Genomic DNA, 17,568 nt, shown 5'->3' with positions numbered 1-17,568 from the left:
GATGGATGAAACTCTTGAGATCGCACGAAAATGCCGTCAGACACCGTTTGTCACCTTTCATTACAGTTTTCGCTCTATGAGAGTCAATAGAGAACCGGAAATGGTTCATTTCTATATTTCCTATTGCGATAGAGGAATATGATGGGAGATATGTGATAATGTATGATATATGAGAACACTGATTCTCATTATTACCATTTTTCACTTTGGCGATCAGTCTTTAAACCGGAAACTATTTATTTCCACTACCTCTACTTTAAGTAGAACAACGCGATTTAAAACACAATCTTATCTTCGGATTCCGTATCGAAATTCGAAAACTGTTTGTCGGCTAATATTACCGTATTTGCTCTAAAGATTTAATATTGAAACCGTAAGTGGTACTTTATTTGTACCACTTTCGGTTACGATAAAGATATAAAGTCGGAGATGCAACATAATCATGCAGTACTAAATTCATTTAAAAAATCTGCTTCTCAGTATCTATTACCATCTTTTGTCACTATTACGATTAGTGTTGAAATCGGGAACTGATGATTTTAACTTCCGGTTTTGATAGAAGAATACAAGCTGATATGAAAATTGTTCTTGGGATTCTAAATCTATATAAATGAATGTAACGACCTTCGTCTGCGAACCAATTTTTATTAATTTATTTTTGGTAACTGACTTGATATTTACCTTGCTTAGGCATTTATCACATTACTTTGATTAAAGAGGGTATCTTCAGGGGGAATAGAGGTTCAAAATTTGTTAAAATACAGTATCTCATGAGCCCGTTAAAATAGAAGTATGGAACTTGATACATAAATTCTTCATTAAAATAAGAGGAAACGTGTCTCAGTATTTTTCTTAAGTTTTCATTACAAGGAGTCATTTTCTACTTATCTATAAATAAAAATGAGTGAACGATGTTTGTCCGTGAACTCCTCCTGGATCGCTGGACCGTGGATCACATTACACACGCAAGTGAATGACAGGACAACTCGTAATGGGAATGAATTGCTATAGACATGCATATAAACGTAGAATTTTAATGTATAGATATCAAATGCATTCTTTTCTTCTTATAAATCCATTGCGTCTCTTAAGGCCTTTGAAGTTTGCCAGCGTACAAGATTACCACACACGTGAAGCAAAGCGCCTGCAATGTCCGTCAACCCGCCATACGTAACTCTTCTACTGGTTGCCTAACACAATGATATGAACCCTAGCTTCACGCTGTAGCGACAATGTTAATCTTATGGACTCAAAACGATCAATAAAATGTTGAATAGAAGAATAACGAAATGTATTTCCTTTTTTTTTTTAAAAAAAAAATGAATGAAAACTGGCAGGTGCACACAAAAATTTGAAGTGGACCAGTGAAAGCAGCACGTTTCTAGAGCTTGTGGTTTCCCAGATGCCGTTATCAAAAGGAATTGGCTACAAACATATAAACCTAGCATTTTAATATAGCATATAAATTGCATTTTCAACATTGAGGTGAGAAGAGTGGGAACGGAATGACATGTCTACTAGCTGAAACTGCACTGTTTACTCAGCGCATAATTCTGATATGACCATGGATCTCCTTCCTATTTCCTCACTATACCTGTCCATTTCCCTTTACACACAAGTGAAACATATAAACGTAGCATTTTAATGTATAGATGTTGGGTTAAGTTTGTGGCAAACTTGGACACGTGACAGATTATGTCAAACAGATTTTTTCCCTTATAAATCCATATCAGTCCGAGTGCGTCTCATTGCGGCTCTTAAGGCCTTTGAAGTTGTCAACATGCAATAGATTTCGCCATTCAGATTTAAGCAAAGCGCCTGCAATACCCGGCAACCCGCCATACGTAACTCTTCTACTGGTAGGCTAACACAAGGATATGAACCTTATCTTCGCCCTAGCTACAACGTTAACTTTATTGCTTCAAAATGGCCCCCAAAATGTTGAATAGAACAATAACGGTACGAGTATTGAAAATTTGAATAGTCTAACAAAATTTGAAATAGATAAGTGAAAACCATACTTTTCTAGAGCTTGTGGTTTCCAAGATCCCATTGTTGAAAAGAATTGGCGACAAATATATACACGTTTATTGACCACAAACATATAAATCCAGTGACGTAACTAAGGGGAAAGGGAACGGGGCTTGTGCCCCAGGAGCTGGATTGGAGGGGCGCAAACTGGGTAAATATTTATTTTCACTATAAGGCAAGGAAAGAAGTTTTAGCCAACTAAAGATCATAAAAGGATTACGTCAGAAACTTAACAGAACAACTACGACTCACCAACCTTAAGATCATATCCATAAACATAAGTTAGTTTCAAAGCTATCCTTTGAAAATATTTTAAAAACCTTTGCAACCAAAAGAGCCCGCACGGTTAAATTTTACTTCCAGTCTTTTGTGTTTTAATTTAACTTAAATAGATTTAAGAGATTTACAAAATGTCCGACTATAATAATGGAGACAACAGCTTGACTGTTTCTCACAATTTGAATTCGTTATAATCATTCTACTCTAAAGCAACAGGCTGTTGATTCATTCTACAGATACACACGTCCCGAAGTAATTCCAAAAACATTGAGATTTGCAGTTGTGATAAGACTATAAGGATATTTCAAGCATGCAACTCTCAGATTATTTGACAATCAAATACCAATTGGTTTGGTGTTTTACGTGCTAAAAACTAAGTAATGTACTGCAATTTTGAAATCAAGCTTTACCACTTGAATAAAAAATGGAATACGAGAATTACTGTGTGATGCCAATATCAGGTGTAGTCAGGGAGCGTTTTGGTTTGGTAGAGAAGGGGGCGCTAAGGCGAGTTATTGCCCCGGGCCGGGCGACAACAAGCCTAGTTGCGTCGCTGTATAAACCTAGCATTTTAGTATAGGCTATAGAGTGCATTTTCAATATTGGGATGAGGAGGGTGGGAACGGAATGACATGTTAAAATAATTGAAAACAACCGATATTAGTATCTGATTCTTAGTTTTCGGGGTTGTTGACATAAATAGTGACACCCTCGATATTATTAAAGTCGAAATTCGTCCACTATCGGCATGGGAGTGAAAGGTTGGGTGGGAAGAGGTTCCCAGAAATGCATCGTTCTCCTGAAAGGAACGGGCATTTCAGCTAGTCCACATAAATAAAAAGTAAAAACATTTGTCGTTTCTCATTATTGTTTTCGCTCTAACGGAATCAAGATTAGAATCGGAAGTGGAAGTAGATGTTTTCCATTTCTGATTACAATCGATTGAAGTTGATGATGAAATACATTCTTGCAATACTTAATCCATATCACAAAACTGCTTTTCACTATATTATATAATAGAATATATGTTTAAAGGGGAAGATAGAGCATGTTATTTTGGTATTTAATCCATTTCAAAACTTGCTTGCTTCTCGCTTTTGCTTAATGTTCTGCTATGATACTTGTAGACGAACAGTCAGACAGACATAGCTGTTCCATAACACTTCTCATAGTTATGTATAACATATTTGAAAATCTAAGAAGGAACTCTACGAAATGCATTCAAGTTCTAAGATTTTCCAACTTTTATTTCACAAACTACTTATTTCAAGAAGTTGAAAGTTGTGTCACTTCTCAACGTAATCTCCTTTCAGGTCGCACTGTCGACACCGTGACTTATGGCCGAAAAAAAGTTTTATACATCTATTTTTACCACTGAGAAATGGTTGATCCCAGAGGGACCCGATTGAAAAGTGGGAAAACGTATTGTTCATTGCCGGAAAAAATTACTACGAACTAGGTCTGACGGGTATTGAGAGTGAGATTCCGTTTTAGCCTTTTCGAGACTGTCATGACATATAAACATATAGCCGATCGTTGAGCCGATTAGTGATGTGTACACTGAGGAAATTTGCAGGGTTAAAGTAGCTAAAATTGAGTTGTTAGCAACCGAGTTGCTTTGTCAATATTAGCACATCGAGCTCTCAGTTACTGCAAACGATTACTATTCGGTTAGTTAATCTGCGCCTATTTAACCAAGTAGTTGGTTAATTCAACAAATGGGTTTTGTTAACTGAGCACGTATAGGCCATTAAGAAAAATAAGAAATAAAATGTTTGCAACCCAATGGGCGATTCTGAACATCGACGGACGGATCAGTAGATTATCATCTTAACACTAGGGTGGGCCAAAAAATCCATTTTTTCAAGTCATAATACCATGGAAAAGTTGAGAATTGGGGAGACTAAAAAGGAGTAAAAAAGAAATATAATCGGCTTATATCTTCCTGTCTATCATGTGCTTTAAAGTTTGTCGAATTTGAAAAAAAGTCACATTTTTATCTTACATTTTTTTTATCTTACTTAACTTGTCAATATTTAAATGTAATAGCTTTAGTCGAATCTTACTTGAGTTGATAATGATTTAGAAAAAAATGAATTGCTCAAACAGGTCAAGGTATTCCGTTCGTGCAATGGCTGTTAATTCTAAGTTCAGGTGCTCGTTGTTACTCGCTCGTAGCTGAGTCTAGTTTTATCAGAACAACTCTGCTATCAACATTAACCATGATCATTTCGCCCGTAAATCAGATTTCAAAGTATCTTCAGCTAAGAATGAGTAAAAACGAAGATGTTCAATTGTTGAATATGAAACTTTTGAGTTTTACGTCCCACGATTACGCCGGCAAGGCTAAAGGAGACAGTGTTGATGAGCAATAAGTGAAATGCTGGAAGTGGAAGAAAACGGGAGAAGCCCGAGGAAACCCACGCACACGGTGTTTGCCTACCACAAAGCTTACTTGGTGGGAAAAGAGTTTGAACCCGGGACCCCATGCACCAGAGATGAACGCTTTACCACTGAGCCATCGCGGCCCACATTGTTTAATATAAGTTTCGTGGACTAACGACTCTTTACACAAAAATGTTTGTGTTTGTGTAAATATTTGTCACTAATATATACAGGGTGGCAGGGCCGTGCTGGGATAGTAATGTGGGCGGTGGACAAGTCTACTAAAAGGGCGCCCATGCAAACGGAAGTATATATATATATATATATATATATATATATATATATATATATATATATATATATATATAGAGAGAGAGAGAGAGAGAGAGAGAGAGAGAGAGCGAGAGGCTTTGAAACAAAGTATGGGTGCCATTTTATATCAAAATCACCACCAAATTTGTTTTAGTATTAACATAAATAGCTAACCTCGAATCGAAATCCTCTTTACTACAGAAAAAACTTTTTAGTTCCTGTAATAACATTTCTGTCAAATAGAAAGAAGCTAAATGTATCAATAACTTAATATAGCACGCCTATGGACGCAGGAGGCTCATTGCTTCGTTTACAAAAGCTCTCCATTGATTTCTGTCCTTAGCCAACTGAACCCAATTTCTACTTTATATTTCAATCTCTGCGAGAACCATTTTAATATTGTCCTCCCGTCTACGCCTCAGTGATCCTAATGGTCGTTTTCCTATTTGGATTTCCAATTACAACTTCGAAAGAGTTTCTAATTTCTTCCATTCTGGCTACATAACCTGCCCATTTGAGCCTGCTACACTTGATGACCCTAACAATGTTTGGTAAACGTATAAATTATGCACTTCCTCGATATGAAGTTTCCGCCATTCCACATTCCCGTTCCTCTTGGAGCCCGAATATTGGTTCAAGAATCTTGTTTTCAAGTACTTTCAGTTTGCGATTTTCCCTCAGAGTCAGTGACCATGTTTCGCAACCATACAGCACAATAGGCATGATTATCGCTTTATATTTTGAGGTAATAATTCCTCAACAGAATTAGCGACAACAAAAGATTTTGAACTGAATAATAGCACGAAATCCCTGCTTTAAGTTGACATCAAATTTTTTGGTGATTATGGTTTTGGTTTGTTAATAATGATCCTAGATATTTGAAAGTATCCACTTTGTCGAAAGGAACTATTATTTGGTATCTTAACGCATCCATAAAATGCAATATTACGATCCCGACAAACTTCCATTTATTTAGTTTTCTCTGCATTTACTTTTAAGCCTACATCCCTGCAAGCGTTAATTAAGATTTCTGCATTCCTTTCTATTTTTCTATCATTCCCTACTAAATTTACATCATCAGCATACGCCATAAGCTGGCAAATACAATTCAGCTCTAGGACCTGATTGCTGTCTTTGATTTTCCATATAGTGTTCTCCAGAACAAAGTTAAATAATAATGATGACAACGCATCTCCTTGTTTCAGGTCATTCTCAACGTGAAAGCTCGTGAACAAGAATTTCTCTACTTGAACCTTACTTTGGGATTCATTTAAACATATCTTAATTAATCTACCTTTTTCGGTATTGCAAATTCTGTAAGCATGTTGTACAATGTTTCCCTCCTGCCAGATTCTAAAGTCAATAATTGATGTGCCAGGATGTTGTACTCTCTCATTTTTTTTCAAGTATCAGTCGAATGGTAAGTATCTGGTCAATAGTTGATCGATTTTACCTAAATCCGTTCTGATAATCTCCAATAATTTCATCTGCGTATGGAGTCAATCTTGCTAATACAATGTTTAAGAGGATTTATTGGATGTTGACAGAAGAGAAATGCCTCGATAATTATTAAATCTGTTTTGTTGCTTTTCTTCTGAACAGGAACAATGATTGATTCTCTTTACTCTTGTGGTAATTCCTCCTTGTTCCAGATAAGGAAAATGAGTTTGTGTATCTTGCTCTACAATTTTTCCCCTCCAGCTAAAATTAAGTCAACCAGAATTTCGTCTACACCCGGAAATGTGTGTTTATTTTTTTAATAGCGATTTCTATTTCTGTCTGGTTAGGTTCTGGAATATATGGTTATGCTGCATGCATTTTACTTTCTCCACGCGCATTAGTTTTTGGCTATGTGTTAAGCAAATCGTCAAAGAAATCTTTCCTTCTATTTAAGATGCTATCTGTATCAGTGAGAACTGTTCCTTTAGGTAGTACAGAACCTGTGAAGAATACAAGGCGCCTTTATTCTGCGAAATACCACATTATTTTATTTTTTTATTTTATTCTTCTGTATTTCAGTTTTGTATTATAAATTCATACTGTTGCTACTGCCAGAGAACAGATAAAGACTATAATCACTTACAAAAATATTATAAAGTTATATAGCTATAAAACGAAACAATGTGATACATCAAGAATAGTTCGGATAGTCAAACGTACGATGCATTTATGTAATACTATATTGACACTAGTCTCTAATTTACGATTTTTACGGCATCGAAGCTTTCACAGTCTTAATATGCATCTATATATCCGGGCATATTGATTGTTCCTGTGTGTTTTAAAGCAGTGTTCGGACAATCAGTACCTGTTGTATTTTTGAAATATAGCTGTATTAATTTCCGTAAAATGTGGTCTTCCTGTCACCACGGCACGGCGCGTCCTCAGATTGTGGATCGAGGAAAAGGCCTCTAGATATAGAGGTTAGCTGCGAATATACTGAGTAAGCAGTCGCGGACAGACAAGAGTGATATCCAGCTTGAGAATTTGGTGTGAGGCTAACAACCTCATCCTGTAAAAAAGGATTGTTCAGATACGTTCGCAGAATCCTCGGATCAGAACTGATAACTTGGCACGAACTCAGCAAAGTAAAATCGACATGAGCTTTGGAACATGAAATATAAGAAGTCTCTATAGGACAGGCGCGTTAAAATTTGTAAAAAATGAATTTAGAAATAGAGGTTGGACCAAGTGGGATATCAGGAAGTTAGATGAGAAGAAAATGGAGGAATCAAGTCGGGAAATTTTACGTTCTTTTACGGAGAACAAATTTAAAATTACCAACTAGAAACAGGGCTTTCCGTTCACAAACGAATATGTAATATCAGCAATTACATGGGTTGAATTTGTTAATGATAGATTTTCTTTTACTTCTCTTAAGGGTCGGTGGTGTAATATTATTGTTTTAAATGCACATGCCCCAACAGAAAGTAAGGATGGCGATTTTTAAAAAAATACAGTTTTTACGAAAGAATAGAACGGGTATTTGATCACCTCCTGCAATACCATATGAAAATTTTGTTAGGCGGTTTCAATGCGAAGGTAGGACGAGAGGGTATTTTCAAACCAATTATAGGGAATAAATGTTTGCATAAGGAAGGTTGTGACAACGGCGTTAGACTCGTAAACTGTGCAATATCCAGAAACCTTATCGTGAAGATTACAAAATTCCAACATCGCGACATTCATAAATATACTTAGACTTCATCAGATGGAAAAGCACATATTCAAACTGATCACGTTTTAGTAGACAGAAAAGAGCAGTCTAACACAACTGATGTTCGGTCGTTCAGGGGAGTTGATTGTGATAGTAAGAGAGAGACTATCGTTGAATAAAGGAAATATTCAATATCTGAAAACGGGGCGGTTTATTTATTTATTTTTTTTTAATAGAAGAGAGTCAGGTGAGAAGGAAGCTAGATTGAAGTGTCGAATAGATTCTCGGTTTTAGAAGGTTCGGAGTGCACTAGTGTTCAAGATACTTAGTTGGAATTAGAGATAACTTTACAATTTCCGGGTGTAGACGAAATTCTGGTTGACTTAATTTTAGCTGGAGGGGAAAAATTGTAGAGCAAGATACACAAACTCATTTTCCTTATCTGGAACAAGGAGGAATTACCACAAGAGTAAAGAGAATCAATCATTGTTCCTGTTCAGAAGAAAAGCAACAAAACAGATTTAATAATTATCGAGGCATTTCTCTTCTGTCAACATCCAATAAATCCTCTTAAACATTGTATTAGCAAGATTGACTCCATACGCAGATGAAATTATTGGAGATTATCAGAACGGATTTAGGTAAAATCGATCAACTATTGACCAGATACTTACCATTCGACTGATACTTGAAAAAAAATGAGAGAGTACAACATCCTGGCACATCAATTATTGACTTTAGAATCTGGCAGGAGGGAAACATTGTACAACATGCTTACAGAATTTGCAATACCGAAAAAGGTAGATTAATTAAGATATGTTTAAATGAATCCCAAAGTAAGGTTCAAGTAGAGAAATTCTTGTTCACGAGCTTTCACGTTGAGAATGACCTGAAACAAGGAGATGCGTTGTCATCATTATTATTTAACTTTGTTCTGGAGAACACTATATGGAAAATCAAAGACAGCAATCAGGTCCTAGAGCTGAATTGTATTTGCCAGCTTATGGCGTATGCTGATGATGTAAATTTAGTAGGGAATGATAGAAAAATAGAAAGGAATGCAGAAATCTTAATTAACGCTTGCAGGGATGTAGGCTTAAAAGTAAATGCAGAGAAAACTAAATAAATGGAAGTTTGTCGGGATCGTAATATTGCATTTTATGGATGCGTTAAGATACCAAATAATAGTTCCTTTCGACAAAGTGGATACTTTCAAATATCTAGGATCATTATTAACAAACCAAAACCATAATCACCAAAAAATTTGATGTCAACTTAAAGCAGGGATTTCGTGCTATTATTCAGTTCAAAATCTTTTGTTGTCGCTAATTCTGTTGAGGAATTATTACCTCAAAATATAAAGCGATAATCATGCCTATTGTGCTGTATGGTTGCGAAACATGGTCACTGACTCTGAGGGAAAATCGCAAACTGAAAGTACTTGAAAACAAGATTCTTGAACCAATATTCGGGCTCCAAGAGGAACGGGAATGTGGAATGGCGGAAACTTCATATCGAGGAAGTGCATAATTTATACGTTTACCAAACATTGTTAGGGTCATCAAGTGTAGCAGGCTCAAATGGGCAGGTTATGTAGCCAGAATGGAAGAAATTAGAAACTCTTTCGAAGTTGTAATTGGAAATCCAAATAGGAAAACGACCATTAGGATCACTGAGGCGTAGACGGGAGGACAATATTAAAATGGTTCTCGCAGAGATTGAAATATAAAGTAGAAATTGGGTTCAGTTGGCTAAGGACAGAAATCAATGGAGAGCTTTTGTAAACGAAGCAATGAGCCTCCTGCGTCCATAGGCGTGCTATATTAAGTTATTGATACATTTAGCTTCTTTCTATTTGACAGAAATGTTATTACAGGAACTAAAAAGTTTTTTCTGTAGTAAAGAGGATTTCGATTCGAGGTTAGCTATTTATGTTAATACTAAAACAAATTTGGTGGTGATTTTGATATAAAATGGCACCCATACTTTGTTTCAAAGCCTCTCGCTCTCTCTCTCTCTCTCTCTCTCTCTCTCTCTCTCTCTCTATATATATATATATATATATATATATATATATATATATATATATATATACTTCCGTTTGCATGGGCGCCCTTTTAGTAGACTTGTCCACCGCCCTCATTACTATCCCAGCACGGCCCTGCCACCCTGTATATATTAGTGACAAATATTTACACAAACACAAACATTTTTGTGTAAAGAGTCGTTAGTCCACGAAACTTATATTAAACAATGTGGGCAGTGACGACGCCAGCTGTAAGTTCCTAGGGGGGCAAAGGAGGGGCAGATACATTTTCAGGGGGGCGACTATTTTCCACACCAAAAATGACATTTATTATGTCTGACTTACATTGTGTATTTCGTTGCTGTTTTTATATTAGGCCTATATGATAAACTTATTTCAAGTAAAATTTGTAACTAACAAATAAGTAATGTCTGCACATGAAATATTTTTCAATGCAACTTTTGAAATCTAAAATGAATTACTTTCGCGTTTGCTACAAGTAACAAATTCGTCTAGTACTATATGCTACGTATATATATATATATATATATATATATATATATATAATTTACGAGGGGCTGCTGAAAATCTCGTAATCCAACCCAGGAGTGTAGATACTAGGTAGAAAGATGAAACTGTACTTTTGAAAAACATGTTTTCCACAAATTTTCATATTAATAATGAAATTCTTATTGCTTTCCCAGGTCTCTGAAGTGATTATGTGTGCCCAAACAGTGAATTTCACGAACATCCAGATCACAACTATTATACCATTTTTGTTCCACCAAGGATAGTCACCAAAGTAAATTAATGGGAAAAATCAGTGAAACACTACGGGACGCTCCTCCATTATCTATATACAGTGGTGAAGAAGTGATGGCTTAGTTCAAACGTGGCGGTTTCTCAACAAATTATGCTTTACATCCAGGATGACTTTACATCCAGTGACTGTTCCCGAAATCATGGATGCAATTTGTGACATTATTCTTGAAAATTGCAGCATTTCAGCCAGTGGTAGATATAACCTGGGGCCGGGGTTCCTACGCCACCCCAGTTTTTGACTGACAAAAAGAATTTAAACTATTATTTATACACTTTTTAAAGTGTATAGTAAACTCACGATATACTTATTATAGTCTGAGGTCTGGCTGCAACCCCCTTCCCCAGTTTTTACCGTCTCAGTAAAACTTGTGTGAGAAATTGTGGGCATTTCTTTGGAACGCGTCGGTAGTATAATTCAGAATGGCTTGGGTATGCGCAAGTTCTTGACAATGGGTTTCCAAAAAATCTGTCAGGAGAATAAAAGAGTGACGGCATTAAGAGAAGTCTTCTTCCAATTTGAATGTAATGCTGATCATTTCGATCACGAATAGTAACCATGAACGAAATATGGTTGTACCACTACGATCCTAAAACGAAACAACTGTCAATGGAGTAGTAGCACTCATTTCTCCCTCGCCCCACGAAGTTCAAGACACAGAAGTAGGTTGAAAAACTGTTTGCAACATTCTTCTGGGATAAGTATGAAGTCGTATTCATAGACTGCCTCCGCAACGGTCAGATAATTAATTCAGAATCTCTACAATACTCACAAAACTGAAAGAAAAATTCAAAGTTCAACACCGCGGAAAATGAAAAGAAAGGAATTGTGTTCCTTTAAGAGAATACACCTGTCCATCGAACCCCTGCGAACACAATTAGCATTTCATAATCTAGGATTTCAATGTCTAGATCATCATCCTTATTCCCCAGATTTAACTCCGTCTATTGCCTGTATTTATTTCCCAAACTTAGATCTGATTGAACTTTAGATCTGATAAGGGTAGTATTACGAACAGTGGTGCGAGGAAGTCTCCAGATTTTTTTAGCTTCTGCAAAACTGGAGCACTGTACAAGGTAGTATATTGACTCTCAGGGGAAGCGTAGAAGAAGTAAAACTTCACCATTGCACGTGCACTTCTGGGTTGGGCTACGAATTTTTCAGCAGCTCCACGTACATTTCTGGTCAATATGGTAGACGTCATGTCAGTACTTTGAAACAAAATATGTCAGGGAGCACTAGTGTATACCAATTACTAACTAAAGATCAACACTCTGACAATACGTTTTATTGGGAGCTAAATAAATAATCGATTTAATTCCATACATTTAGTATTATTATCATTTGCAGGAAGGGAAAACACAACTTTTTTTCCTTTAAAAGAATATGCCCTGGTAGTCGCAAATTAAGCTGTTATAAGCCCATCCTCCGAATATTGAAAGCCGAGAATAATGTTTCAGGAAATAGAAGTATAGAACCTTTAAATAAAACAAAATATGAAACTGAAAACTTCAAAACTGGATAAACACAAACAAGTTATGTCATTGGTTTTACCTTTCTTTTGTTTCTAATCGAAGTTGATCCAATGAGAAGAAAACAAGTCGACCAAATCTACTATTGTTCGCTAGGCACAGTAATTAAAATTCATAAGAAAGAACTGTAACTAAAATTTACCGGAAAAGGCGCTAAATTAGAAAACAGAAATATGCATGCATACCCAGACGCTCAAAGAAGAAAGCTTGAGAACTAATCTGCCACATAGTAAATGTATTGATAGTACGATCTGACAATGAGATTGGTTATGATACTGATGTAAAATACTATATGTAGAATGTTTTATGATTGTAGGAGTCTGGGGGGGCAGTATGGATGGCAGTCAGGGGGGCAGGAGTAGCCACAAGGGGGGCGTTCGCCCCCTTGCCCCCCCTCTGGCGTCGTCACTGAATGTGGGCCGCGATGGCTCAGTGGTAAAGCGTTCATCTCTGGTGCATGGGGTCCCGGGTTCAAACTCTTTTCCCACCAAGTAAGCTTTGTGGTAGGCAAACACCGTGTGCGTGGGTTTCCTCGAGCTTCTCCCGTTTTCTTCCACTTCCAGCATTTCACTGATTGCTCATCAACACTGTCTCCTTTAGCCTTGCCGGCGTAATCGTGGGACGTAAAACTCAAAAGTTTCATATTCAACAATTGAACATCTTCGATTTTACTCATTCTTAGCTGAAGATACTTTGAAATCTGATTTACGGGTGAAATGATCATGGTTAATGTTGATAGCAGAGTTGTTCTGATAAAACTAGACTCAGCTACGAGCGAGTAACAACGAGCACCTGAACTTAGAATTAACAGCCATTGCACGAACGGAATACCTTGACCTGTTTGAGCAATTCATTTTTTTCTAAATCATTATCAACTCAAGTAAGATTCGACTAAAGCTATTACATTTAAATATTGACAAGTTAAGTAAGATAAAAAAAATGTAAGATAAAAATGTGACTTTTTTTCAAATTCGACAAACTTTAAAGCACATGATAGACAGGAAGATATAAGCCGATTATATTTCTTTTTTACTCCTTTTTAGTCTCCCCAATTCTCAACTTTTCCATGGTATTATGACTTGAAAAAATGGATTTTTTGGCCCACCCTAGTGTTAAGATGATAATCTACTGATCCGTCCGTCGATGTTCAGAATCGCCCATTGGGTTGCAAACATTTTATTTCTTATTTTTCTTAATGGCCTATACGTGCTCAGTTAACAAAACCCATTTGTTGAATTAACCAACTACTTGGTTAAATAGGCGCAGATTAACTAACCGAATAGTAATCGTTTGCAGTAACTGAGAGCTCGATGTGCTAATATTGACAAAGCAACTCGGTTGCTAACAACTCAATTTTAGCTACTTTAACCCTGCAAATTTCCTCAGTGTACACATCACTAATCGGCTCAACGATCGGCTATATGTTTATATGTCATGACAGTCTCGAAAAGGCTAAAACGGAATCTCACTCTCAATACCCGTCAGACCTAGTTCGTAGTAATTTTTTCCGGCAATGAACAATACGTTTTCCCACTTTTCAATCGGGTCCCTCTGGGATCAACCATTTCTCAGTGGTAAAAATAGATGTATAAAACTTTTTTTCGGCCATAAGTCACGGTGTCGACAGTGCGACCTGAAAGGAGATTACGTTGAGAAGTGACACAACTTTCAACTTCTTGAAATAAGTAGTTTGTGAAATAAAAGTTGGAAAATCTTAGAACTTGAATGCATTTCGTAGAGTTCCTTCTTAGATTTTCAAATATGTTATACATAACTATGAGAAGTGTTATGGAACAGCTATGTCTGTCTGACTGTTCGTCTACAAGTATCATAGCAGAACATTAAGCAAAAGCGAGAAGCAAGCAAGTTTTGAAATGGATTAAATACCAAAATAACATGCTCTATCTTCCCCTTTAAACATATATTCTATTATATAATATAGTGAAAAGCAGTTTTGTGATATGGATTAAGTATTGCAAGAATGTATTTCATCATCAACTTCAATCGATTGTAATCAGAAATGGAAAACATCTACTTCCACTTCCGATTCTAATCTTGATTCCGTTAGAGCGAAAACAATAATGAGAAACGACAAATGTTTTTACTTTTTATTTATGTGGACTAGCTGAAATGCCCGTTCCTTTCAGGAGAACGATGCATTTCTGGGAACCTCTTCCCACCCAACCTTTCACTCCCATGCCGATAGTGGACGAATTTCGACTTTAATAATATCGAGGGTGTCACTATTTATGTCAACAACCCCGAAAACTAAGAATCAGATACTAATATCGGTTGTTTTCAATTATTTTAACATGTCATTCCGTTCCCACCCTCCTCATCCCAATATTGAAAATGCACTCTATAGCCTATACTAAAATGCTAGGTTTATACAGCGACGCAACTAGGCTTGTTGTCGCCCGGCCCGGGGCAATAACTCGCCTTAGCGCCCCCTTCTCTACCAAACCAAAACGCTCCCTGACTACACCTGATATTGGCATCACACAGTAATTCTCGTATTCCATTTTTTATTCAAGTGGTAAAGCTTGATTTCAAAATTGCAGTACATTACTTAGTTTTTAGCACGTAAAACACCAAACCAATTGGTATTTGATTGTCAAATAATCTGAGAGTTGCATGCTTGAAATATCCTTATAGTCTTATCACAACTGCAAATCTCAATGTTTTTGGAATTACTTCGGGACGTGTGTATCTGTAGAATGAATCAACAGCCTGTTGCTTTAGAGTAGAATGATTATAACGAATTCAAATTGTGAGAAACAGTCAAGCTGTTGTCTCCATTATTATAGTCGGACATTTTGTAAATCTCTTAAATCTATTTAAGTTAAATTAAAACACAAAAGACTGGAAGTAAAATTTAACCGTGCGGGCTCTTTTGGTTGCAAAGGTTTTTAAAATATTTTCAAAGGATAGCTTTGAAACTAACTTATGTTTATGGATATGATCTTAAGGTTGGTGAGTCGTAGTTGTTCTGTTAAGTTTCTGACGTAATCCTTTTATGATCTTTAGTTGGCTAAAACTTCTTTCCTTGCCTTATAGTGAAAATAAATATTTACCCAGTTTGCGCCCCTCCAATCCAGCTCCTGGGGCACAAGCCCCGTTCCCTTTCCCCTTAGTTACGTCACTGGATTTATATGTTTGTGGTCAATAAACGTGTATATATTTGTCGCCAATTCTTTTCAACAATGGGATCTTGGAAACCACAAGCTCTAGAAAAGTATGGTTTTCACTTATCTATTTCAAATTTTGTTAGACTATTCAAATTTTCAATACTCGTACCGTTATTGTTCTATTCAACATTTTGGGGGCCATTTTGAAGCAATAAAGTTAACGTTGTAGCTAGGGCGAAGATAAGGTTCATATCCTTGTGTTAGCCTACCAGTAGAAGAGTTACGTATGGCGGGTTGCCGGGTATTGCAGGCGCTTTGCTTAAATCTGAATGGCGAAATCTATTGCATGTTGACAACTTCAAAGGCCTTAAGAGCCGCAATGAGACGCACTCGGACTGATATGGATTTATAAGGGAAAAAATCTGTTTGACATAATCTGTCACGTGTCCAAGTTTGCCACAAACTTAACCCAACATCTATACATTAAAATGCTACGTTTATATGTTTCACTTGTGTGTAAAGGGAAATGGACAGGTATAGTGAGGAAATAGGAAGGAGATCCATGGTCATATCAGAATTATGCGCTGAGTAAACAGTGCAGTTTCAGCTAGTAGACATGTCATTCCGTTCCCACTCTTCTCACCTCAATGTTGAAAATGCAATTTATATGCTATATTAAAATGCTAGGTTTATATGTTTGTAGCCAATTCCTTTTGATAACGGCATCTGGGAAACCACAAGCTCTAGAAACGTGCTGCTTTCACTGGTCCACTTCAAATTTTTGTGTGCACCTGCCAGTTTTCATTCATTTTTTTTTTTAAAAAAAAAAAGGAAATACATTTCGTTATTCTTCTATTCAACATTTTATTGATCGTTTTGAGTCCATAAGATTAACATTGTCGCTACAGCGTGAAGCTAGGGTTCATATCATTGTGTTAGGCAACCAGTAGAAGAGTTACGTATGGCGGGTTGACGGACATTGCAGGCGCTTTGCTTCACGTGTGTGGTAATCTTGTACGCTGGCAAACTTCAAAGGCCTTAAGAGACGCAATGGATTTATAAGAAGAAAAGAATGCATTTGATATCTATACATTAAAATTCTACGTTTATATGCATGTCTATAGCAATTCATTCCCATTACGAGTTGTCCTGTCATTCACTTGCGTGTGTAATGTGATCCACGGTCCAGCGATCCAGGAGGAGTTCACGGACAAACATCGTTCACTCATTTTTATTTATAGATAAGTAGAAAATGACTCCTTGTAATGAAAACTTAAGAAAAATACTGAGACACGTTTCCTCTTATTTTAATGAAGAATTTATGTATCAAGTTCCATACTTCTATTTTAACGGGCTCATGAGATACTGTATTTTAACAAATTTTGAACCTCTATTCCCCCTGAAGATACCCTCTTTAATCAAAGTAATGTGATAAATGCCTAAGCAAGGTAAATATCAAGTCAGTTACCAAAAATAAATTAATAAAAATTGGTTCGCAGACGAAGGTCGTTACATTCATTTATATAGATTTAGAATCCCAAGAACAATTTTCATATCAGCTTGTATTCTTCTATCAAAACCGGAAGTTAAAATCATCAGTTCCCGATTTCAACACTAATCGTAATAGTGACAAAAGATGGTAATAGATACTGAGAAGCAGATTTTTTAAATGAATTTAGTACTGCATGATTATGTTGCATCTCCGACTTTATATCTTTATCGTAACCGAAAGTGGTACAAATAAAGTACCACTTACGGTTTCAATATTAAATCTTTAGAGCAAATACGGTAATATTAGCCGACAAACAGTTTTCGAATTTCGATACGGAATCCGAAGATAAGATTGTGTTTTAAATCGCGTTGTTCTACTTAAAGTAGAGGTAGTGGAAATAAATAGT

This window comes from Thermobia domestica, chromosome 13, assembly GCF_964235325.1.
Source record: "Thermobia domestica chromosome 13, izTheDome1.hap1.1, whole genome shotgun sequence".
In the NCBI taxonomy this organism is placed as follows: Eukaryota; Metazoa; Arthropoda; class Insecta; order Zygentoma; family Lepismatidae; genus Thermobia; species Thermobia domestica.
This window is presented reverse-complemented; position numbering follows the sequence as displayed.